The sequence below is a fragment of the Marmota monax genome, unplaced genomic scaffold, assembly GCF_021218885.2.
Source record: "Marmota monax isolate L192 unplaced genomic scaffold, Marmota_monax_Labrador192_F-V1.1 WCK01_AAM20220418_F8-fsc00192, whole genome shotgun sequence".
Taxonomy (NCBI): Eukaryota; Metazoa; Chordata; class Mammalia; order Rodentia; family Sciuridae; genus Marmota; species Marmota monax.
The window spans coordinates 2361480-2386112 of record NW_026693786.1 but is presented as its reverse complement, the minus strand read 5'-3'; the positions used below and the strand labels follow the sequence as shown (position 1 = coordinate 2386112).

Here is a 24633-nt window from a genome sequence, read left to right as displayed (position 1 = left end):
TGATTATCAGATCAAGAAGCTTGAAAATTGTAGGACACATGAGAGATTTAGGATTGAAATAATATAACAGCAGAACTTACCATTTATACCAGACGACACCTCAGTCTATAACTGAAGACAAGATCTTGACTCCATCTAGGAATTTGAATAATTGGATCTGAGTATACTGAGAATATAATGGAGGGAACAAGGAGATCAAATTTTTTTTGCAAATATTCTGCAATGTATACCCTTTAATTTATTTAGAAAAAGGTGTTGAGTTGATAGAAATGGGTACATAGTTTCAAATATAAGAGGGTAAGTGATATCTAACATTTTTTTGTTATCATATGTTTTTTAAGTTTGAGTTTGATGATGCTCTATTAGAGACTGAAACATACAATCTGTGTGTGGTAGGGTGTATCTGTATTCCCAGCTACTCAGGAGGTTGAGGCAGAAGGATCACTTCAGTCCAAGAGTCTGAGGCCAGTCTGAACAACATAGAAAGACCCCACCTCAAAACAAAGAAACACCAAAAATTAAATGAATATTCTTTCTAGTTAGCTTGCTGGGGTGCTAGATTAAATGTGAGGGGGTAGTATCATTAATATTTTATATTGATGGTATTATAATATTTAACTATATAACAGTATTCATTCTGAACAACATATATTCTTCTTGGGTAAACTTTTTTGGAAGGGAGGCATACTTATATGCTTAAATGTGAAGATGAACTATTTCTGCCATTTAGAGTACATTATCTGCAGTATAATGATGTTTTTGCAATGTATACCCTTTGCATTAAGGTTTTATACAAGCAGTATATTGTGAAGAGATATATTTATAGTGCCTATTCCAGTAACTTATAGTAGAAAGCATTTAAATTTTTTAATTGAATTAATGAGTAGTCAATTGAATAGTTAGTTACCTGCTATTTCCTCTTTGTGTACATCCCTGGAATGCCAATTAGTACTGGCTCTATTAGTGGTGGGTATCTGGAAGAATATTTAGGTGTTCAGAATATGAACCTTAGAGCTATAGGACAGAAGATTTGGTGTTGGAATACAAGCAAACCTTAAAGATATCATAGGTTCAGTTCCAGACCACCACAATAAAATGAATATTGCAGTAAAACAAGTCATACAATTTTTAGGATATAATTTTTTGTGCATTTAAAAATTATGTTTACATTATGCTATAGTTTAAGTGTGCAATAAAATTATGTCTAAAACAATGTACATACTTTAATTAAAAGTACTTTATTGCTAATGTGCTAACAATCATCTGAGCCTTTAGTGAGTCACAGCGTTCTTTAATGATGAAAGATCTTGCCTTGATGTTTATGACTGCTGACTGGTTTCTGAGGTCTGGGGTGACTATGGAAATTTCTTAAAATAAAATAATATTAAAATTTGCCACATCAATTGACTCTTTCTTTTATGAAAGATTTTTCTGTAGCATGCAATGCTGTTTGATAGTATTTTACCCACAAGTAGAATCTCTTTCAGAATTGGAGTCAACTTGCTTAAATCCTTCTGCTGTTTTATCAACTGGGTTCATGTAGCATCTAAATCCTTTGTTGTCATTTGAATAAAGTTCAAGGCATCTTTACCAGGAATAGTTTTTTAAAAATGTTTTTCAGTTATCAATGGCTCTTTATTTTATTTATTTTTATATGGTGCTGAGAATAAAACCCAGTGCCTCACACGTGCTACGCAAGCACTCTGCCACTGAGCTACAACCCATCCCTCCAGGAATAGTTTTCTTCTCAAGAAACCACTTTCTTTGTAATTCCTTGTCCATTCAAATTTTATGAGACTGTAGCAGTTCAGTCACATCTTCAGGATCCACTTCAAATTCTAGTTCTCTTGCTATTTCTGCTACATCTGCAGTTGTTGGCTACACTGAAGTCTTCAACTGCTCAAAGTCATCCATGAAGATTGGAATCAACTTCTTCCAAATTCCTGTTAATGTTGATATTTTGACCTCCTCCCATGAAACATGAATGCTCCTAGCTATATCTGAATCCTTCCCAGAAGGCATTAGTTTCCTTTGTCCAGGTCGATCAGGGGAATCACTATCTATGGCAGGTATGGCCTTATGAAATATAAATAAACCTTGAGAGTAAAAATGATTACTTGATCCACAGACTGTAGAATGGACATTGTGTTAGCAGGCATGAAAACAATCTCCTTAGATATCTCCATCAGAACTCTTGGGTGATTAGGTACATTTTTAATGAACAGTAATCTTTTGAAAGGAATCTTTTAATGTATGACTATGTAACAACAAATCCCATCAATATGTACAACTATAATGCACCAATTAAAAAATGGGGGAAAAAAGAATCTGTTTTCCTGAGAAGTTCATCTCAACAATGAGCTTAAAATATTCAGTAAGCACATGTGCTTTCATCTGGGCTTTATTGTTTCATTTATGGAGGATAGACAGAAATCTAGTATAATTCTTGAAGGCCATGGGATTTTCAGAAGAGTAAATGAGCATTGGCTTCAACTTAAAGTCATCAGCTGCATTAGCCCGTAAGAAGAGAGTCAGTCTGTGCTTTGAAACCAGGCATTAACTTCTCCTGTCCAGCTATGAGGATTATAGGTGGCATCTTCTTTCAATATAAGGCTTTTTCTTTTTCTTTGAAAAAAATGTTATTTAGTGTAGTCACATTCACAAATTATCTTAGCTAGATCTTCTGAATAGCTTGCTACAGCTTCTATATCCTGCTCCTTCCTCTTCTACTTCTATGTTATGGTGATGGTTTCTTTCCTTAGATCACATGAACTAACCTCTGTTAATTTTAACATTTCTTTTGCAGCTTCTTCACCTCTCTCAGTCTTCATAGAATTTGAAGACAGTTAGAGCTTTGTTCTCGATTAAGCTTTGGCTTAGGGAAATAATGTTCTAATTATTTGATCTTCTACTCAAACCAGCAAAACTTTCTCTTTATTGGAGATAAGCCTATTTTTTATGTGTCCATTGGAGTGGACTCCTAATTTTCTGAAGAAGTTTTCCTTTTCATTCACAACTTGGATGTTTGGTGCAAGAGGGCTAGCTTTCAGCCTATCTCAGTTTTCAACATACCTTCCTCACTAAGCTTAATTGGGTTTTAGCTTTTTGTTTAAAGTGAGAGATATTTAACTCTTACTTGAACACTTGGAGGCCACTTTAGGGTTAGTAATTGGTCTTATTTCAATATTCTTGTGTCTCAGGGAATAAGGATGCTGGAGGAAAGGGGGAGAGATGGGGAGTATTTAATCAGTGGAGCAGTCAAAACACATACAACATTATTAAGTTCTCTATCTTACATAGGTCCAGATTGTGGTAGCCCAAAACAATTATTATAGTGACATCAAATATCACTTAGTGCAGATCACCATAATGGATATAACATTAAAAGTTTTAAAGTATTGTGTTAATTATTAAAATGTGATACAGAGACACAAAATGAGCACATGCTATTGGAAAAAAATGGTGTCAATAGACCTGCTTGGTATGAGATTGCCATAAACCTTGAATTTATATTAAAAAACCACTTCAGTATCTACAAAGTACAATAAAGTGAAGCACAATAGAATGAAGCATTTCTGTAGCAAAAATTTGTGGTCAGATTGTAAAGCTGCCTTTTCTGGAAGATGACTCAAACTGAAGCTGCTCAAGAGACAGAGAACAACTAGACAACTCTCTGAATTGGACTGAGTGGAAGAAGTTGTTGGTGGTGTTGTAGAGGATATTTTAAACTTCTGACCTTCCATTTCCTTGGGAAATGACATTTTCAAGGTACATGGCCACAGGAATGGGTTCCCAGTGCCATGATTCAATATAATACTTTTCCTATGATCATAATTGATTGAATCAGAGTAGATCTCAGACTTCCCTCAGCTTTTCAGTTTCTTACCTGAGGATTTAAAATTGGGATTAATGGAGAAAACTTTTTCTGTCATCAAGCTTACTATATGTGCAGCAAATACAACTCTTAACTTCACAAATGGATGTGAAAGAAATGCCACATTGTTATATTTTAGTTTAATTAAATCTGACTCTAAATCTCTACTCTTTTGATCTAGTGGGAAATTAAATCCATGTCATTTTTGTGGGCCTCTCCCACCTCTAAGACACAGAAAGATATGAGAAGCTTCTATGGTCCTTGAATAATTGATATGAATGGATATAACCTTTCATATCCCAGAGAGTACAATGGAAGAATATGAAGGACTTGGCTACATTTTTTGAATGACACAGGACAAACTAGATGGAGAGGAAATAGTCCCACAAATTATGACAAATTTTACTGCTACTTATTTAACTTTGGTGATGTTGAGTGGACATTTTATGAATACCATTAGAGTAGTCTCCCCAAGTCTCTGAGATTCTTCCTTTTTGGTTACTATACTGTTCTAATCTATAAAGCCAAGCCCAGAGCAATAGAGATGCCTCTAAATATTTGTCATGGTTGTTTTTATGTATCAACTTGGGTAGGCTACAGTTTCTTCAATGTTCAATCAAATGCCAATCAACAAGGTACAGATACAACTTACAGAAAGGGAAAATCCTTCTATATGTCTAATACGGGATTCATATCCAGAATATATGAGGAATTCTAATAACTCAATAGCAAAAGAAAGAACAATTTTAAAATGGGCCATAAATCCAAATAGACATTCCTCAAAAGAAGGCTTAAAATGGCAAATCAATACATGAAAAAAAATGCTTAAAATCACTAATCATCAGAAAAGTGCAAATCAAAGCCAGAATATCACTTCATCCCAGTGAGAATGGCTATTCTCAAAACAAAGATAACAAATGCTGGTGAGGATGTAGAGAAAAGGGAACACTTGTACACCATTCATGGGAGTATAAATTAGTATAGCCATTATAGAAAACAGAATGAAGGTTCCTTGAAAAATTAAAAGCAGATCTACCATATGATCCAGAAATCTCACTATAGGGTATATATACAAACAAAATGAAATCAGTATGTTGGAAAGACCCCTGCATGCCCATGTTCACTGCAGCACTATTCACAATAGTCAAGGGATGGAAACAATAAAGGCATTCATCAATTGATGATTGGATGAAGAAAATGTGGTACATATATACAATGGAATATTATTTAGTCATAAAAAGAATTAAATCCTGTAATTTGCAACAATGTGGATGGAATTAGAGATCATTGTGTTAGTGAATTAGGGCAGGCACAGACAGACAAGTGCCTTATGATCTCACTGCTGTAGAATCTTTTCAAAAGTTGATCTCATACAAGTTGAGAGCAGAAGGGCATTACCAGAGGCTGGGTAAAGTTGGGAAGCATAGGGAAAGGTTTATCAGTGGGTTCTAAGCTACAGGTAGATAGGGGAAAGTTCTTGTGTGCTGTTGCATATTAGGTAGCTGTAGATAACAATAATGTATTATATTTTTTAAAGATATTTTATTTATTTTTATGTGGTGCTGAGGATCAAACCCAGGGCCTTGAATGTGCTGGGCAAGCGCTCTACTGCTGAGCCACAACTCTATCCCCTAATATTATAAATTTTAAAAAGCTAGACAGGCACAGTGTCATATGCCTGAAATCCCAGCAGCTCTGGAGGCTGAGGCAGGAGAATCGTGAGTTCAAAGCCAGCCTCAGCAGTTTAGCAAGGCCCTAAGCAACTTAGCAAAGCTCTAATCAACTTAGCAAGGCCCTGTCTCTAAATAAAAAATAAAAAAGGGCTGGGGATGTAGCTCAGAGGTTAAGCATCCCTGAGTTCAATCAAACTAATGATAAAAAATTAAAAGCTAGAAAAAAATGATTTTGAAAGTTTCCACCACAAATAGATGATTAACATTTGAGGAGAGATATGTTTAACCTGATTCAAACATTACATGGTGTATACATGTATTGAAACATTATATGGTACCCCATTAATATGTATATATTTTATATTTATGTATCATTTAAAATAAGTTAAATTTAAAAATTAAATGTAGGTATTGCTGTGAAAGTGCTTTCAGATGCAGTTAAAGTCCAAATAGTTGACTTGAAATAAGGGAGATTATCCTAGTAATCTGGGTAGGTCTTATCCAATAAATTGGAAGGCTTTAGCACAAGAGCTGAAGATTCCCTGAAGAATAAATTCTGTCTGTGGGTAGCAGCTTCAGCTTGTGCCCAGGAGGTCTGGACTACCCTTCCTGATGTTCTCCCCTATGGACTTTGGATTTGCCTAGTCAGTCTTCACAATCATATAAGCCAATTTCTTATAAAAATTTTCTTAAAATATACCTTATATATTATTATCTATATATCTCTACATATGTCATCTATTATATAGATATTAATATTTACAATTGTTACATGATTGAGTTCCCACTTTTCCCAGTCATGGCTGATTAGTTCAAGGTTAGCTAGATCTAATCAAAACTGGTCAATCATATGCCCTCTATTGTAAAGCTATAATTTTGAACTTAGACACAGAGACTAAGTAATACAGTAATACAGGACAGCTCAAAAACTCCTATTGCTGAGCCCCCCCCCCCCAATTTCTGTGGTAATCTGAATATTGTGACAGATCCCAGTTTCATGATGATAAATTCCACTTACTTTTTCTTAAGATAAAGTTGGTTTCTGATTTTCACAATTTGACAATTTTAAGTGCAAAGACAACAGGCAGTATTTGGAGGAAGTGGAATTACTAGGATTATTACAATTAGAACGTATTATTTCTCCATGAGATGCTTCACTTTAATTTTGACTGATAGGTACATATAATTGAAACTAAACATCTAAAGAATGATATGAATAATCAGAGTAATAAGAAATGGAATTCTACCTAGAAAACAATCATAGGGTTTTCTAATAAATCTTGGAAAATGTCCTGAAAGAAATATGTGCCTGGATATTGAGGATTGTCTACCAAGGGAAATAAAAGATAATTTTGGATTGGGCTGTCACTCACTAGAGACCCTTTGCTCAGGCCAGAGGCTAAAGTTTTCATAATTTCCCGAGTTGGTGGATACAATACAGATCTATAGCTAGCTATTCTGGTTGTCACTGAGGGCTCAAAAATCAGTTAAGAGATTGGAAACTGAGTAAAGAAGGTGTTATGGGTAGCACCATGGGCCATCCTTCATAAGAAACATCAAATTCCTGAGCAAAAATGTGTCAGAATCAACTTTGTAAAAACTCTGGAAAACAGTCAAAGGTTTACAGCAACCAAGCAAATGCTGAATCAAGAAAAAGGCAACTTTAAAATGGAGGAGAGCTTTGTAGCAGGGTTTTTTTAAATTTTAAATCCCTATCTTAACTCCTCTTCAGTTCAGCTAGTCTTGAAAAGAGAAACCTACATTTTCAACATAGGATCTGGTTCCTGACTCCAAAGGGAACAGAGCAAATATTATTCTCAAATTTGTCCACATATAAGTGGGGGACATTTAAGGGACTAGTAAAAGGGGCTCATCTCTATTTCTCCTATGTGGAGCTTACTCAAAGTGGAAAAGTATATATGCAAAGGGAATCTTCCAAAAACATTCTAAGGCAAATGAACAGTATACTGCTACTTGGAACCAAACAATACAGTTGGGTTGTTAAAGACAAAAAATTAGGGTTTTCTAATAAATCTTTAAATAAAAAATTATTTAAAATACTTTTAAATTAAGAAAATAATTAAAATTATTCATGATACTTGTTAGATACATTTAAATTACAGGTGATTTATTTGATTTGGGGGATTATGACAATGAGGTTCTGTAGAAGGTAAGAAAGATTGGGCACACTTCCATATATAACAAGGACAAGTAGAGATTTATAGCTGATGAAAAGAATAGGAGACGGAAGAAACATTAGGGAAGGGGGGATTCTGCCTTGACAGAATTATTATTAAAAGCAGGCCAGGATAATAAGATATTGAGAATGTGGAATCCTTATTCAAATGGGGAATCAGATATCAATGATGAGGGATTTTCACTAAACTAACCCAGCAGGATTCTTTATAAAAATGCACTAAACAAGCAAAGCTAGTAAACTAAGGACAGAGCCCAAGATTAGGGACTAGTCAGTAAGAGGACCCAGAGGAGCCTGACTAAAGCCTGATCAAATGAATGATTTCTTTGTCAAGGTGATAAATAGAGAGATTGAAAGGCTGGTGAGGGGGTGGATATATGTTTCCTTGCAAAAATCAAGGGATTCAAAAGCATGAACATATATTTGGGAATTTAGAAAGACCTGCACATAACCAGGGAAGGATACAGTTCCTAAAAGACCTGAGAAGACCCTGACCTTTCAGATCTGGCTTATCTCTATGCTCAGTACAAGCAATAGGTAAAGGATAAGTCGGAGTTGTAAATGGGTTGTCCATGTGTTGAATAAGTGCCCAATACAGAGCCAATATATAATATCTGGGAAATTTTCTCTTTTTTTCTTGCCTTGATATTTTCCTTTTTGCTTTAACTTTAAGCATTCAAGGAAATCTCTGTAAAAGAACATTAACTGACCACAAGTTATACGAAAAGAGACTTCAGAGATCATACACAAAAATAATGTAGACTTTACAAAAATAGTCTAGAAACATTACTAAGCAAACAACCACAACCCATAGCAAGCAACAAAAATAAACCACAAAAGGGAACATAATCTAATATGTAGACTTACCCTATTGTAACATTCAAAATTTCCAGATTTCAAGAAAATATTATGAGGTATATAAATGAACAAGAAAGTATGTCCTCTTCTCAAAACAAATTAGCTAAAATGTTCTTGAGAATGAATAGATGTTGAGTTTATTAGGCAAAAAAAATCTATTTTAAATACACACAAACACCTAAAAATCCAGGAAAAGAATGTTTTAAAAAATAGAAAATATCAATAATAATATAGAAATTATAAAAAGGAACCAAACAAATTCTGAAGATTATAAGTAAAGTAGTTACATTGAAAAAAATCAAGTAGACAGGTTCAGCAGCAAACCCTCAGCAAGCAGAAGAAAAAAACAGCAAATATGAAGATGGAACAATCAAAATGATCTAATTTAAGGAGCAGAAATAAAAAATAATGAAGAAAAGTAAACAGAGCTTTAGAATTCTATGGGCCATCACAGGCTTTATTCCTACCTTTAGACTCAAAATGAAACATTGACTTTTCCTGAATCTTGATCATACCACCTTTTTGACTAAAATGAAAACATTTGTTCTCCAGCTTGCTGACATACCTTGCTAATGTTGGGACTTGCCATCCATAAAATGTGTGAGCCAATTCCTTATAATAAATTATAATAATATATAAATAAATCATAATACAAATAAAGTATAACTTTCTCTGAAGAACCCTGAGCAATATAGCTACTATAAAACAAACAAAAAACCCAAAAAACCCAGAAAATAACAATTGTTCAGTGAGAATGTGGAGAAATTGTATACTTGTAGATTAGAATATAAATGATGCAGTTACTATAGAAGATAGTACAATGAATATTTGGGAAAATTACAATATGAGCTAGCAATTACAATTCTCAGTATTCACCTAGAAAAATTGAAAGCAAGATCTCAAAGAGATATTTGTATACTCATTCATAGAAACCTTACTTGCATTAGAAAAAAGAAAAACAACTCATCTATCAGTCAATGAATGTCTAAACCTATAGCATATTATCCAGTCTTTAAAAGGAAGGAAAATCTAACAATGCTACAATGTGAATGAACTTTGATGACATTATAAGTAAAATAACTCCATCACAAAAATATGAATACTGTATGTTTTCATTAAGATGTGTATCTGAAGTTGTCAAATTCACAGGAAAAAAGTAGAATGGTATTTACCAGTGACTTGGAGAAGAATAAAAATGGAGATTTTGCAGGACATAGAGATTCAGTTTTGCAAAACAACAACAACAACAAAAACTTCTGGAGATCTATTTCACAATAATGTGGATATACTTAACACTACTGAAATATACATTAAAAAGTATTTAAGATGGACACACACACACACACACACACACATTCCATTTGCCCACTGACCTTAAAAAGGTCTACAAAAATTGTTGGAAACTTCAGTATAATACTTTAATTAATGTTCAGAACAACTAGACAGAAGATAAATAAGGAAATAGAGGATTTGAACAACACTATAAACCAACTAGACATAACATATACAGAACATTCCACATAACAGTACTGGAACACATAGTTACAGTATTTTTCTTGTGTATGGTGCTTGGGATCAAACCCAGGGCACTGTCTATGCTAGGCAAGTGATCTACAACTGAGCTACATGCCCAGCTCTGGAACACACATCTTCCTAAAACTGCATATGGAATATTCCTTGGGATAGAGCACATAATAGGACACGAAGGAAGTCTGAATAAATTAAAAATGGAAATCATACAAAGTATATTTACCAAACACTATGAAGTGAAACTTAGACATCAATAACAGAAAGAAATTTCAGAAATTCACAAATATGTAGAAATTAACACATTCTTCAACCATCAATAACTAATGGTTCAAAGGAGAATCACAAGAGAAATTAGAAAATACTTTGAATCAAATGAAAATGAAAACCCAATATACCCAAAACTTAAATAATATAGTAAAAACAGAACTTAAAGGAGAAATCATAGTTATAAATGTCTACACTAAAAAAAGAAATAGTAAGAACTTGGGATCAGCAAGGTGGTAGTATAGGACTTTCCAGTGCTTATCTACCCAACAGAAACATCAATCTGAATAGCTATCAGTGTAGAAAAATACATTTACGAGAGCCAAGGAAATCAGGTAAGTCATCACAGCACCTGACTGTAGCACAGAAATAAGAAAAGACATTGAAGAGAGTAGGGAGCACAATTTTATATTACCTGCATTACCCTGTCCCCAACCCTGTGCAGCAGATCACAGATAGGAACATGCTTGAGGAAAGTGAGCACTGACCTTTGCCTTAGATTTCAATACTGGACCTGCCCTAGTAAAACAGAGTGCTGAAAGACCCCACCACATGGCCACAGATTCCAGGTCACTACCCTTGGACTGAATCTTCAGGTATTTTCCAGTACCAGGTCAGGTTCCACAACCCTAGGTTCCAGATCTACCTGGTGAACATTGGGATTACTCCACTGCCAGGCTGACCCTACTGGCCCCAGGCTCCAAACTGACTTTAGCACTGGGCTGGCCACCACAACCACAGGCTCAAGGTCTGCCCCTGTGGATCTAATCTCCAGGTCTGCCCAGTGTCATGCCAATCCTTTGGATACAGGCTGTAGGCTAATACCTGTGGAATGAGCCTCCAAGCCCATATAACCACTAGGTGACATTCCACATTCTCTAGGCTGTGGACCTGCCTGGTAGAGTAAGTTTCTTGGCTGCCACAGTGTCAGGCTGAAGCCAGCATCCCCAGGTTCTGGACTGGCCATAGCACTGGGTTAGCACTAGTGGAACTGGGCTTTAGGCCAGTCCTGGGACCAAGCCAGCCACCATAGATTCAGGCATCAGCAGTCCTGAACTCCAGACCAGGCTCAGCACTGAGCTAGCCTCTATTGCCCCAGCTTTCACTACTAGAGCCTAGAGGATCTCTTGCCTCCAAGAGAACTCCTTTGCCAACAGAGATGCAACTATACAAAGATCTGATGCTCTCTGAAGCGTTCCTAGTCAGAAAGTCTTAGAGAAGCCTGAAGGAGATCTTGCTTGGAATGGCTATTCAGGAGCCTGAGTCCCCACTAACTGTCCAATTTCTGCCATAATAAGAATGAGGACAAGGGTGGCCCCCAAACCCTAGGCATCATTCCAAAACCCATGGACCTAGCCTCTAGACTGGCCTCTGTGAATGCAGACTCTCAGTTCACTCAGAACCAGGATAGGCCCTATGTCCTCAGGCTCCAGACCATCCCAGAGTCAGGTCAGACCACATTGCCCAGGGCTTCAAACCCACTTTGGTACCAGGTTGACACTCCTGACCTCAGACACCTATGTTAGCACCTATGGACACAATTCAGGCCTACTCAGTGTCATGCTGGCAATTGTGGTCCCATCCTCCAGGCTGGCCTCTCATAGCCCCATGTTTCAGCAAATCCAGGGTGCAATTCCATCCCAGTAGATATTAGTGTCAGGCTGACTCACATGAATCAATGCAGTGAATCTACCCCTGCATACCCAAGACACAGTATGCAGATAGTCCACCCTCATAGGTTTAGGCTTCAGTACCAAATCAGTGCCCATGGATTCAGGTTCCATGCCTGTCCCAGTATACACAGGTAGCAGGCTTACCTCATTACCTGACTGACTGACCTCTGAATACTCAGTCTCCAATAACAGCTCATCCCCTATAGACTGGGGTTCAGGCCTGCCTCTGTAGATACAGGTTCCAGGACCATCCTAACAGACTCAGTCAACATATGTACCCCAGTGGATCCAGGTTCCATGGCCACTCCAAGGAGACAGTCAAACCTACTTGCTGACCAAAGCACCAGACCAGCCTGTTCATGGACTATACATATGGCCTGCCCAGAACTTCCAGATGTGTTCACTGGTAAAGGCCTGTTCTGGGCAAAGACAAAACTGGCACAGACATCAATGTAAGGTAACAAAAGCCAAGGAGATTTAATATCACCAAAAGTACAGAATAATATCCCAATATCTGACCCCAAAGAATTGGAGATATGTGACTTTACCAACAAAGAATTTAAAACAATTGTTCTAAGTAAGCTGAGCAACCTTTAATAGAAAAATAATTAAATGAGATTAGGAAAACAATAAGTAACCAAAATGAGAATCTTAACAGACATTGATATTGGGCTGGGGATACAGCTCAGTTGGTAGAGTGGTTGCCTCACAGACACTGAAATTATATGTGTAATGAATCAAACATGCTGAAGCTGAAAATGCCATGAGCAAAATGAAAAATTCAATAGAAAGTATCATCATCAGAACTGACCCAACAGAAGTAATCACCTTTGAACTCCAAGACAGGTTATTGGAAAACAGAGTCAGATGAGAAAGGGCATGAATGAAAAATAATGAATAAAGATTACAATATTTATGAGATATCATCCAAAGAGCAAATGTTCAAGTCATAAAAGTTCTAGAAAGAGAAGAGAGAAATGGGTAGAAAGCTTATCTGAATAAATAGAAAACTTTTCAAATCTAGGGAAAGACATAAATATGTATGAATAAGAAAGACAAAGAATTTGATAAAATTAAATCCAAATAAGACAATATCAAGATATGTAATTGAACTGTCAAAAATCAAAGACAGTGAGGCTAGAGTTGTGGCTTAGCAGTAGAGTGCTTGCCTCGCACATGTAAGGACTGGGTTTGATCCTCCACACCACATAAAAATAAATAAACAAAGGTATTGTATCCAACTACAACTAAATAAAATAAATTTAAATTAAAAAAAAATCAAAGCGAATCCTGAAAGCAACAATAGAAAAGAAGCAAATAACATATCATGTTTCTCAGCAGAAGCCTTACTTGTCAGCAAAGAGTGAAAGAATATAATCAAAGTGCTGAGGATAAAATAAAACTCAAGAAACAATACTATACCTGGCAGAGTTACCCTTCTGAAATGTAAGACATAAATGCATTTCCAGACTAACAAAAGTTTAGGGAGTTCACCACCAGACCTCTTACCCAAAAACAAAGACAAAAAAGCTAAAAAAAAAGTGCTAAAAGGAGTTGTTCAGGTTGAAAAACTAGATGCTAATTAGTTACACAAACACATATAAAAATATAAAACTCACTTGTTAAAGTAAGTACACAGTCAAATTCAGAATATTCTAATACTTGACAGTGTTGTGCAAATCAGTTACAGCTTCAGTGTGAAGGCTAAAAGACAAAACTATCCAATATAGAAATAGATACAATAATTTGTTAAGGGACATATGATGTGTGTGTGTGCGTGTGTGTGTGTGTGTGTGTACTGTAACACAAATATATAGAAGTGGAATGTGATGGAATAAAAGTGTAGACTTGATGAATGTCATCAAAGTTAGGTTGTTGTCAACTAAAAATTGCCTGTTATAGCTATAAGACATTTAATGTAAGTTTCATGGTAACCCCAAAGCCAAGACTTATAGTAGATACACAAAGAATAAAATGGCAAGGAAAAAAAGTATATCACCTTAGAAATCACCTAATTATAGAGGAAAACAGCAAAAGAGATAGAAAGGAATTAATGGATAAAATTCTCCAATCAAATGATGCAGAGTGGCTGAGTAGGAAAGAAATCAATACTCAGCTACATGCTGCGTGCAAGTGACTCACCTCACCAGTAAGGAAACACGTAGGTTGAAAATGAAAGGATGGGAAAAGTTATTCATTGCAAATGGAAACCAAAAGAGTAGTAGTAGCTATAAGTATATCAAATAAAATAGAACTTACATAAAAAATCTAAACTAAGAAAAAGAAGGTCATTAAATAGTGATAAAAGGGTCAATTTGTCAAGAGTATGGAACAACCTTAAATCTTAAGTTACAATTGTAAACTATGCTTTAGACCAAATGGACCTATTATATATAGAACATTCCATGAAAAAACAACAGAATTCACATTATTCTCAGGAACATATGGAACACTGTCAGGATAGATCATATGTTAGATCAAGAAACTAGACTTAACACATTTAAGAAGATTAAAGTCACATCAAGAAACACTTCTGGTCACAATGGTATGAAACTATAAATCAACAGCAGGAGGAATTTTGGAAAATTCACAAATATGTGAAAATTAAACACCATGCTCCTAAAGAACCAATGGGAAAATGAAGAAATTAAAAGGGAAATTTTTTAAATATTGAAACAAGTCAGGCATTGTGTTGCATTCCTGTAATCCCAGCAACTTTGTAGGTCAAGATGGAAGGATTCTAAGTTTTAGGTCAGCCTCAGCAACTTGGTGAGATTCTATCTCACAAAAAATAAAATAAAAAGGGCTGGATATGTAGCTCAGTGGTAGAGTACCCCTGAGGTCAATCCCCAGTACTAAAAAAGAAAAAAAAGGCAAAATTCATGATTCTATACAGTAACAATGAACTATCCAAAAAAAGAATTCAGAAAACAATCCCATTCACAGAGCATAAAAACAACTTAGAATTAAATTTGATCAAGGAAATGAAAGACCTGTACCCTGAAAACTATAAAGTAATGAAAGAACTTGAAGACTCAGATAAATTCAAAGATATCCTGTGTTCAAGGATTGGAAGATTTGTTAATGTTAAAATGTCTACCAATTCAATGCAATTCCAATGATGATTTCACAGAAATAGAAAAACAATCAAGTCATTTGGAACAACAAAAATAAAAGCAGCAAAAGCAATCTTGTGTAAAATAAACAAAAGTGAAGGCATCTTGCCACTTGACTTCAAAATATAATTCCATGATATAGTAAACAAAACAGCATGGCACTGGCACAAAAACAGACACTAGAGCAGTGGGACAAGTAGCAAGTTCAAATATAAACCCACAAATTTAAGGTCATTTGGATTTTTTAGTGGTGCTGGAGATTGTACCCAGAGTCTTGAGCATGCTAGGCAAACACTCTGCCACTGTCATATATCCTTTGATTTTCAGCAAAAGTGCCAAGAACATAAAATGGGGGAAGATGGTCTCCTCAGTAAATAGTGCAGGGAAAACCAGTGCTATCATATGGGAATGTATCAAGTGTCCTCCAAAGGGTCACTGTGATTAAAGGCTTGGTCTGCAGGGTAGTGCTATTAGGAGATGATGAAACCTTTCAGAGGTGGAGGCTAGTGGAAGGTCCTAGGTCTTTGGAGATGTGAAGTATTTCTCATGTGACCCCCCTGGTATTTCCTGTAAGAGGGTTGTTACAAAAGAAACAAGGCTAGCCCCACCCAACCTTTTTCTCTCTGCTTCTGTTTGAGATGTGACTGTTTTCTCTTACCTGTGCTTTCACTGTGATGTGCTACCATCTCCTGCTTTCACCAGAAGCCAAAACATGGGGCTGCTTGAACCTGGACTTCTAATTTGCAAAACTTTGAGCTAAAGAAACTTCCTTTTTTTATAAGTAGCGTATGTTGGGTATTTTCTTACCATAATGCAAAACTAATAGAGAAAATTGTTTCTGAGAAGTGGGGACAGTATACTATAACTATACTGAAAGAAGTGGAAGAGCCTTTTTGAATTAGTTGATAAGAAGATGTTGGAAGAATTTGGAGGATCAGAATAGAAAGTGTCTGGAATGCTGTGAGCAGAGTGTTATAGATGATTCTGGTGAGGGAACTGAAGATCATAAGCTGATAGAAATGTGGACAGGAAAGGCCATGATAATGAGTTCTCAGATGCAAATGAAGATTCCTTTAGGAATTGTAGAAAAGGTATTCTTTACACTGTGTCAAAAAAGCTGGATGCATTGTGTTCATATTCAAAGTCTTTGTGGAAAGCTAAACCTAATGCTGATAGACTAGTTTATTTGGCAGAGGAAATTTCCAGGCAGCAAAGCATTCAGGCTTCAACATGAGTATTATTGTTCAATTTTAGTTGAGTTTCACAGTGACCAAAAGGAAGCAGAGTGGAAAGATTTAGAAAATTCATGGTATGACTATGGAAGAAGCAAAGAAATTAGGTAAGAATGTAGCCAAGGAGTGGGTGGCTGAACAGTAGTTTGCTAAAAAGAGATTAGTAGGAATGCTAATCAATAGGACCATAGGAAAGATGCTTTGGGGGAATCTTGGAAGTCTTTGGGGCTGCCTCTCACTTTACAGGCCCATCAGAGGCCTATGAGTGCAAATTTGTTTCATAGACCTTCCAGGGAATTATTATTCCATGAAAGAGGTCCAAGGGCCAGCTCAGATTCTGGCCTACCAACAAAGTGTTCCATGGTTTCTGCAGCCATGATTCAAGTGGGCCCAGGTACAACTCATGCTGGAGGTAGAACTTGACATTGTTCACATGGTGGTGATAATGCTGATTTTACAGGTGTGAAGAACACAAGGGGTTTGAGGGCATGACAGCTTTCACCAAGATTTGAAAGGAAAGCCTGGGAATCAAGGTAGTGTCCTACAGGTTGAAGTCCCTGCAGGTAGGCCCTAGTAGGGTGATGCCCTGTACTGCTTGGGAATGAAGATGAAGTGGAGATTACAAGAAGGTAGATGTGCCAACAATGTGCAACACCTATCAGGCAAAACTGCAGGCAGTATGCAAAACCAGCCTTAGAGAGTTTCCATATGGGCTGTGGCCAACAAAGCCACAGAGCCTTGGAGAACTGCTTTCTACTGTAGTGTTCCCAGGATACCAGCATTGAAACTTTAGAATTCAACATTTGACATGCTGCATCTTGCTTTGGGCTAATTCTTACTTTCTGTTTGCCTATTCTTCCCTTTTGGAAGTATAATGTTTACCCTGTGCCACCACTGTATATTGGAAATATATAACTTTTTTTTTTTTTAATTTTACAGGAGTTCACAATTGAAAGAGTTTGCCTTGAGTCTCAGAGGAGACATTGGACTTGGAGTTTTGAGCAATACAGGAATGTAAGACCCTGAGACTCTGGGGAATAGAATTAATACATTTTGCATTGTGAGATAGACATGAGTCCTTGGAGACCAGGAGTGAAATGTTATGGTTTAAATGTGGTTGAGTGTCTGCCAAGAGTCCATTGTGATTGAATACTTGGTCTAAAGGTTGATGCTATTGGGAGATGATGGATCCTTTGGGGGGTTCGGGAGGTCCTTGGGTCACTATGGGCATGGGGTATTTCTCATGCAACCCCATCAATAATTTTCACAAGAGGGTTGTTATAAAAGAAGGAAGCCTGGACTCACCCATTCTCTTTCTCTTTGCTCATGCTTGAGATATGACAGCTGGCTCCTGTATGTATTTATTCCTACCATGATATGCCACCATTTGTAACCTTAACCAGAGGCCAAACTTAATGGGGGTCACACAATCTTGGACTTTGTGCCTCCCTAAATATAAATTAAATAAACCTTTTTTTCTTTATAAAGTTACCTGCCTCAGGTATTCTGTTAATAATGATGAAAATATGACTAATAAAACTGGACATATAAATGTACAGGAATAAAACTGAACACATATCTCTCACTTAGATACAAATATTAATACAAAATTGATCAACAATTTAACAAAGACCTGAAGATTTAAAACAACTTGAAGAAAACATAGGGGAAAAGCTCAATGACATTGATTTTTGGACAACAATTTTTGGATATGAACCCCAAATCACAGGCAACAAACAGGAAAATAGACAAATAGGATTACATCAAATAATAGTTTATACAAAATGAAGATAATAAGCAATAGAGTTAAGATAAAACTTATGGGATGAGAGAATGTGTTTGATAAAGGGTTACTAATTAGGAACACAAATAACTGAACAGCAGAAAACAACTAAACTGATTACAACCTGGGCAAAGCATGTGAGTAGTCATTTCTCAAAAGAAGGCATAAAAGTGTTCAACAGAGATGTGAAAAAATATTCAACATCACTATTTATTAGTGATATTCAAATTAAAACCACAATGAGATATCAACTCATGCCTGTTAAAATTTCTACTACTAAAAAGTCAGAAGACAAATGCTGTTGAGGGTGTGGAAGAAAGTGAACCCTGGCAAATGCTTGATGAGAATGCAAATTATCAGAGCCATTATGGAAAATAATGTAGAAATTTCTCAACAAATTAAAAATAAAATAGCCTATGATCCAGCCATACCCCTACTGGATATATATCCAAAGGAAATGTTGAAGAGATATCTGCACTCCCACGTTCATTTCAGCATTATTCACAATAGCCAAGATATGAAATCACCCTTAGTGTCTATTGATAAATGAATAAAGAAAATGTGTAAAATAACTAAATATGTAAACATTAAACAAACAAGCGTGTGCGCGCACACGCGCGCGCACACACACACACACACAAGAATGCTATTCAGTCTTTAAAAACAGAAGTCCTGTCATCTGTGACAATTTGCATGAAACTGGAGGATATTATATTAAATAAGTCAGGAGCAGAAGGAAAAATTCTGCATAAAGTCACTTATCTGTGGGCTCTGATATAGTTGAACTCATAGAAGAGTAAACTGTTTGTACCATGGACCTCAACCAGGCAGGGCTAGGGAGTTGGGGAAATGTTGGTCAAACAATACAAAATTATAGTTAGATAGGAGGAACAATTTCAAGAGCTATATTGTATAAAAGATGGTGACTATGTTTACAAAGATGTATGGCATTCTTTGGAGGGGGGGTTCCAACAGAAAGACTTTATTAAAGAAAAAGGAAAGATTAATTTTTTTTTTTTTTAGTTATGATGATAGAACACCAGAATACACTTCGGCATAATCACAAAAGCATGGAACACAGCCTGCTCTGATTCAGTCCTCAGCACTTTCCCATCACCCCCTATGCCCCTTCCTCCATTCCACCAATCCCTCTTTAATCCATTTACAAGTCATTTTTATTCCCTCACCCCCTTATGTTTGAATAGCTTCCACATACCAGAAAAAATATTCAACTTTTGACTTTTGGGGACTGGCTAATTTCACTTAGCATGATTTCTCCAGTTCCAACCATTTACTGGAAAATGCCATAATGTCATTCTTCTTTATGGCTGAGTAATACTCCATTGTGTATATGTATCACATTTTTCTTTCCCGATTCATCTGTTGAAGGCTACCTAGGTTTGTTCCATAGCATAGTTATTGTGAAATGTGCTACTATAAACATTGATGTGGCTGCATCATTGTAACATGCTGATTTTCAATCTTTTGAATATATACCAAGGACTGAGATGGCTAGGTCAAATGGTAATTCCATTCCTAGAATTTTGAGGAATCTCCATACTGCTTTCCAGAGTGGTTGCACTAATTTACAGTTCCATCAATAATGTATGGGTGTGCTTTTATTTCACACATTCTCACCAACATTTATTGTTAATTGTATTCTTGTTAATTTCCATCTGATTGGAATGAGATGAAATTTCAGTGTAGTTTTAATTTGCATTTCCCTAATTGTTAGAGATGTTGAATATTTTTTTCATATACTTGTTGACCATTCATATTTCTTCTTTTGAGACATGTCTAGTTAGTTCCTTTGCCCATTTATTGATTAGTTTTGTTTTCTTTTGGTGTTAAGTCTTTTGAGTTCTTTGTATATTATGGATATTAATACCCTGTATGAGGAGCAGGTGGCAAAGATTTACTCCCATTCTGTAGGTTATCTCTTCATGCTCTTAATTGGTTCCTTTGCTATGTAATTTGCTTTGTAATTTAATGCCATCCTATGTATTGATTTTTCATATTATTTCTTGCATTTTAGGAATCTTAAGGAAGTATGTTCCTGTGGTAACATGTTGGAATGTTAGGTCTACAATTTCTTCTAGCAGTTGCAGAGTTTCTGGTCTAATTCCTATGCCTTTGTCCATTTTTTTTTTGTACCAGGGATTGAACCCAGAGGTGCTTAACCACTGAATCACATCCCCAGCCCTTTTTTATATTTTATTTAGAGACAGGATCTCACTGAGTTGCTTAGGGCCTCATTAAGTTGCTGAGACTGGCCTCAAACTCATCATCCTCCTGCCTCAGCCTCCTAAGCCATTGTGATTATAGGCATGCACCCCAATGCCCCACTGTCTTTGTCCACTGTAAGTTGAATTTTGTGCAGGGTGAGAGATATGGGTTAAATTAAATTTCATTTTACTGCATATGGATTTCCAGCTTTCTTGGCATAATTTACATAAAAGGTTGTATTTCCTCAACGTATATTGTTGGCACCTTTGTCTAGTATGAGATAACTGTATTTATGTGAGTTTGTCTTCTGTGCCTTCTATTCTGTTGCATTGGACTTCATGTCTGTTTTGATGCCAGTACCATGCTGTTTTTGTTACTATAGCTTTGTAGATTAATTTGAAGTCTGGTATTGTGATGTATCTTGCTTCAGTTTTCTTGCTAAGGACTTCTTTGGCTATTCTGGGTCTCTCGTTTTCCCAAGTGAATTTTATAACTGCTTTTTCTAGTTCTGTGAAGAATGTCATTGGATTTTTGAGGGGAATGACTTTAAATCTCTACAGCACTTTTGATAGTATGGTTATTTTGATAATATTAATTCTGCCTATCTAGGAATATGGGAGGTCTTTCCATTTTCAAAGGTCTTCAAAGTCTTTCTTTAGTGTTCTCTAGTTTTCATTGTAAAGATCCTTCACCTCTTTTGTTATATTGATTCCCAAATATTTTATTTTTTGAGGCTATTGTGGATACGATAGTTTTCCTAATTTCTTTTTTAGCAGATTCATTATTGGATCCATCACTCAAATATGAGTGTTCATCTTGTATCCTGTTACTTTGCTGAATTCATTTATGAGCTCTATGGCATACTTAAAATTGCTGAGAGTAGATTTTAAGTGTTTTCATTACAAACATGATAAGTATGTGAGGCAATGCATATGTTGATTGGCTTAATGTAGTCATTTTATAAAGTATACATCAAATTAGTATATCTCAAAACATTGTACATGATACAGATACACATTTTTAAATATTTATTTCTTAGTCACAGTTGGACACAATACCTTTATTTATTTATTTATTTTTATGTTGTGCTGAGGATTGAACCCAGGGCCCTACATGTGTGAGGTGAGCACTCTACCACTGAGCCACAACCCCAGCCCAAGATACACACTTTTTGTCAGTTAAAATTAAAAAGTAATATTAACTTAATAAAACTCAAACAACTTTACACCTTAAGGAAATTTGAAAAGAGAACAAAATAAACCTAATTCAATGGAAAGAAAGAGATTAAAACAGATAAGTGAAAAGACAAACAGAAAAACAATGAGAAAAATTAATGAAATAAAAGTAGGTTCATTGAGAAGATCTATAAAGTTCACAAATTTTGGCTATATTGACAAAGAAAATGAGAGTAGACTCAAGTTATTAAAAGCAGAAATTAATGTGGAGATCTTACTGTCAATATTTACATAAATAAAAAGGATTATAAGGGATTACTATAAGCCACTGTACATCAATGAATTGGAGAGTATAAATGAAATGGAAAAATCACTAGGATTACAGAAAATACCAAAACTGACTCAAGAAAAAAATAAGAAATTGTAACAGAACTGTAACATATAAATCAATTAATTAAGCAAAACTCTCCCAACAATTCCAAGACCAGATGCCTTCACTATCAATCATTTAAAGAGCAATTAACATTTATCTTCCTTAAACTCTTCCAAAACTTAGAAGAGGAGAAAGCACTTTCTAATTCATATTGAGTCCAGCATTATCTTGATATCAAAACCAGACAAAGATATCACAAGAAAATTACAGACAAATATCTCTTGTGATTATAGATGCAAAAACTCAAAAAATTCTAGCAAATTATTTCAGCAGCATATGAAAGAAATTATACATCAGGGTAGAGTGAGATTTATCCCAGGATTCCAAGGATGGCTCAAAATACAAAGATAAATCAATGTAATATAGTACAATAATAGAAGTAAGGGAAAATATGTCACAATAATTTTAATTGATGGAGCAAAAGCATGTGAAAACACTCAAAACCTTTGTATGATAAAAACACATAACATGTTAGAAATAGAAAAGCGTTTTCTCAACCAGATAAAGGGCTTTGATGGGAAAAACACAGATAATATGGAATTACAAGGGCTGTGAAAAAACAAACATAATTCAAAGTGGAAGAGAGTTGAAGGACTCTCATTTCTGATTTCAAAACTTATTAAAAAGTCACAGTGATCAAAACAGTGGGGTATTGGCATAAAAACAGACATATAGCCAAATGGAATAGAATTGAGAGTACAGAAATAAACCCATATAACAATGGCCAAATGATTTTTGACAAGGATGCCATGGCCATTCAATGAGAAAGGAGAGTCTCTTCAACAAATTGTGGTATACCTTGGTATCTACATGAAGAAGAGTGATGTTGGAGCCTTTCTCACACTACAGATCAAAATCAATTCAAAATGGATCACTGACATAAATGTGAGAACTGAAACTATATACCTCTGTATGAGTCAGGTTCCCCTGAGAAACAAAACCTCTATACATATATCTTTTTTTTTTTAAATTTTTTATTGTTGGCTGTTCAAAACATTACATAGTTCTTGATATATCATATTTCACAATTTGATTCAAGTGGGTTATGAGCTCCCATTTTTACCCCATATACAGATTGCAGAATCACATCAGTTACACATCCATTGATTTACATATTGCCATACTAGTGTCTGTTGTATTCTGCTGCCTTTCCTATCCTCTACTATCCCCCCTCCCCTCCCCTCCCCTCCCCTCCCCTCCCCTCTTCTCTCTCTGCTCCCTCTACTGACATTCGTTTGTCCCCCTTATATTATTTTTCCCCTTCCCCTCACTTCCTCTTGTATGTACTTTTGTATAACCCTGAGGGTCTCCTTCCATTTCCATGCATTTTCCCTTCTCTCTCCCTTTCCCTCCCACCTCACATCCCTGTTTAATGTTAATCTTCTTCTCATGCTCTTCGACCCTACTCTGTTCTTAGTTACTCTCCTTATATCAAAGAAGACATTTGGCATTTGTTTTTTAGGGATTGGCTAGCTTCACTTAGCATAATCTGCTCTAATGCCATCCATTTCCCTGCAAATTCTATGATTTTGTCATATTTTAATGCAGAGTAATACTCCATTGTGTATAAATGCCACATTTTTTTATCCATTCATCCATTGAAGGGCATCTAGGTTGGTTCCACAGTCTAGCTATTGTGAATTGTGCTGCTATGAACATCGATGTAGCAGTGTCCCTGTAGCATGCTCTTTTTAGGTCTTTAGGGAATAGACCGAGAAGGGGAATAGCTGGGTCAAATGGTGGCTCCATTCCCAGCTTTCCAAGAAATCTCCATACTGCTTTCCAAATTGGCTGCACCAATTTGCAGTCCCACCAGCAATGTACAAGTGTACCCTTTTCCTCACATCCTCGCCAGCACTTGTTGTTGTTTGACTTCATAATGGCTGCCAATCTAACTGGAGTGAGATGGTATCTTAGGGTGGTTTTGATTTGCATTTCTCTGACTGCTAGAGATGGTGAGCATTTATTCATGTACTTGTTGATTGATTGTATGTCCTCCTCTGAGAAGTGTCTGTTCAGGTCCTTGGCCCATTTGTTGATTGGGTTGTTTGTTCTCTTATTGTCTAATTTTTTGAGTTCTTTGTATACTCTGGATATTAGGGCTCTATCTGAAGTGTGAGGAGTAAAGATTTGTTCCCAGGATGTAGGCTCTCTATTTACCTCTCTTATTGTATCTTTTGCTGAGAAAAAACTTTTTAGTTTGAGTAAGTCCCATTTGTTGATTCTAGTTATTAACTTTTGTGCTATGGGTGTCCTATTGAGGAATTTGGAGCCGGATCCCACAGTATGTAGATCGTAGCCAACTTCTTCTTCTATCAGACGGCATGTCTCTGATTTGATATCAAGCTCCTTGATCCATTTTGAATTCACTTTTGTGCATGGCGAGAGAAAGGGATTCAGTTTCATTTTGTTGCATATGGATTTCCAGTTTTCCCAGCACCATTTGTTGAAGATGCTATCCTTCCTCCATTGCATGCTTTTAGCCCCTTTATCAAATATAAGGTAGTTGTAGTTTTGTGGATTGGTTTCTGTGTCCTCTATTCTGTACCATTGGTCCACCCGCCTGTTTTGGTACCAGTACCATGCTGTTTTTGTTACT

The 24633-nt window shown here is 36.0% G+C and overlaps 1 long non-coding RNA gene across 1 annotated transcript in view; it reads left to right on the top strand.

Annotated features, from left to right (window-relative positions):
* The window catches only part of LOC131424854 (uncharacterized), a 95406-nt gene extending 72258 nt beyond the window's left edge, over positions 1-23148 (top strand). Inside the window, exon 3 of the long non-coding RNA XR_009228429.1 lies at positions 17357-23148. This is a non-coding gene — a long non-coding RNA (uncharacterized LOC131424854). The remainder of the gene's footprint in view (positions 1-17356) is intronic.
* The last annotated feature ends 1485 nt before the right edge of the window (positions 23149-24633 follow it).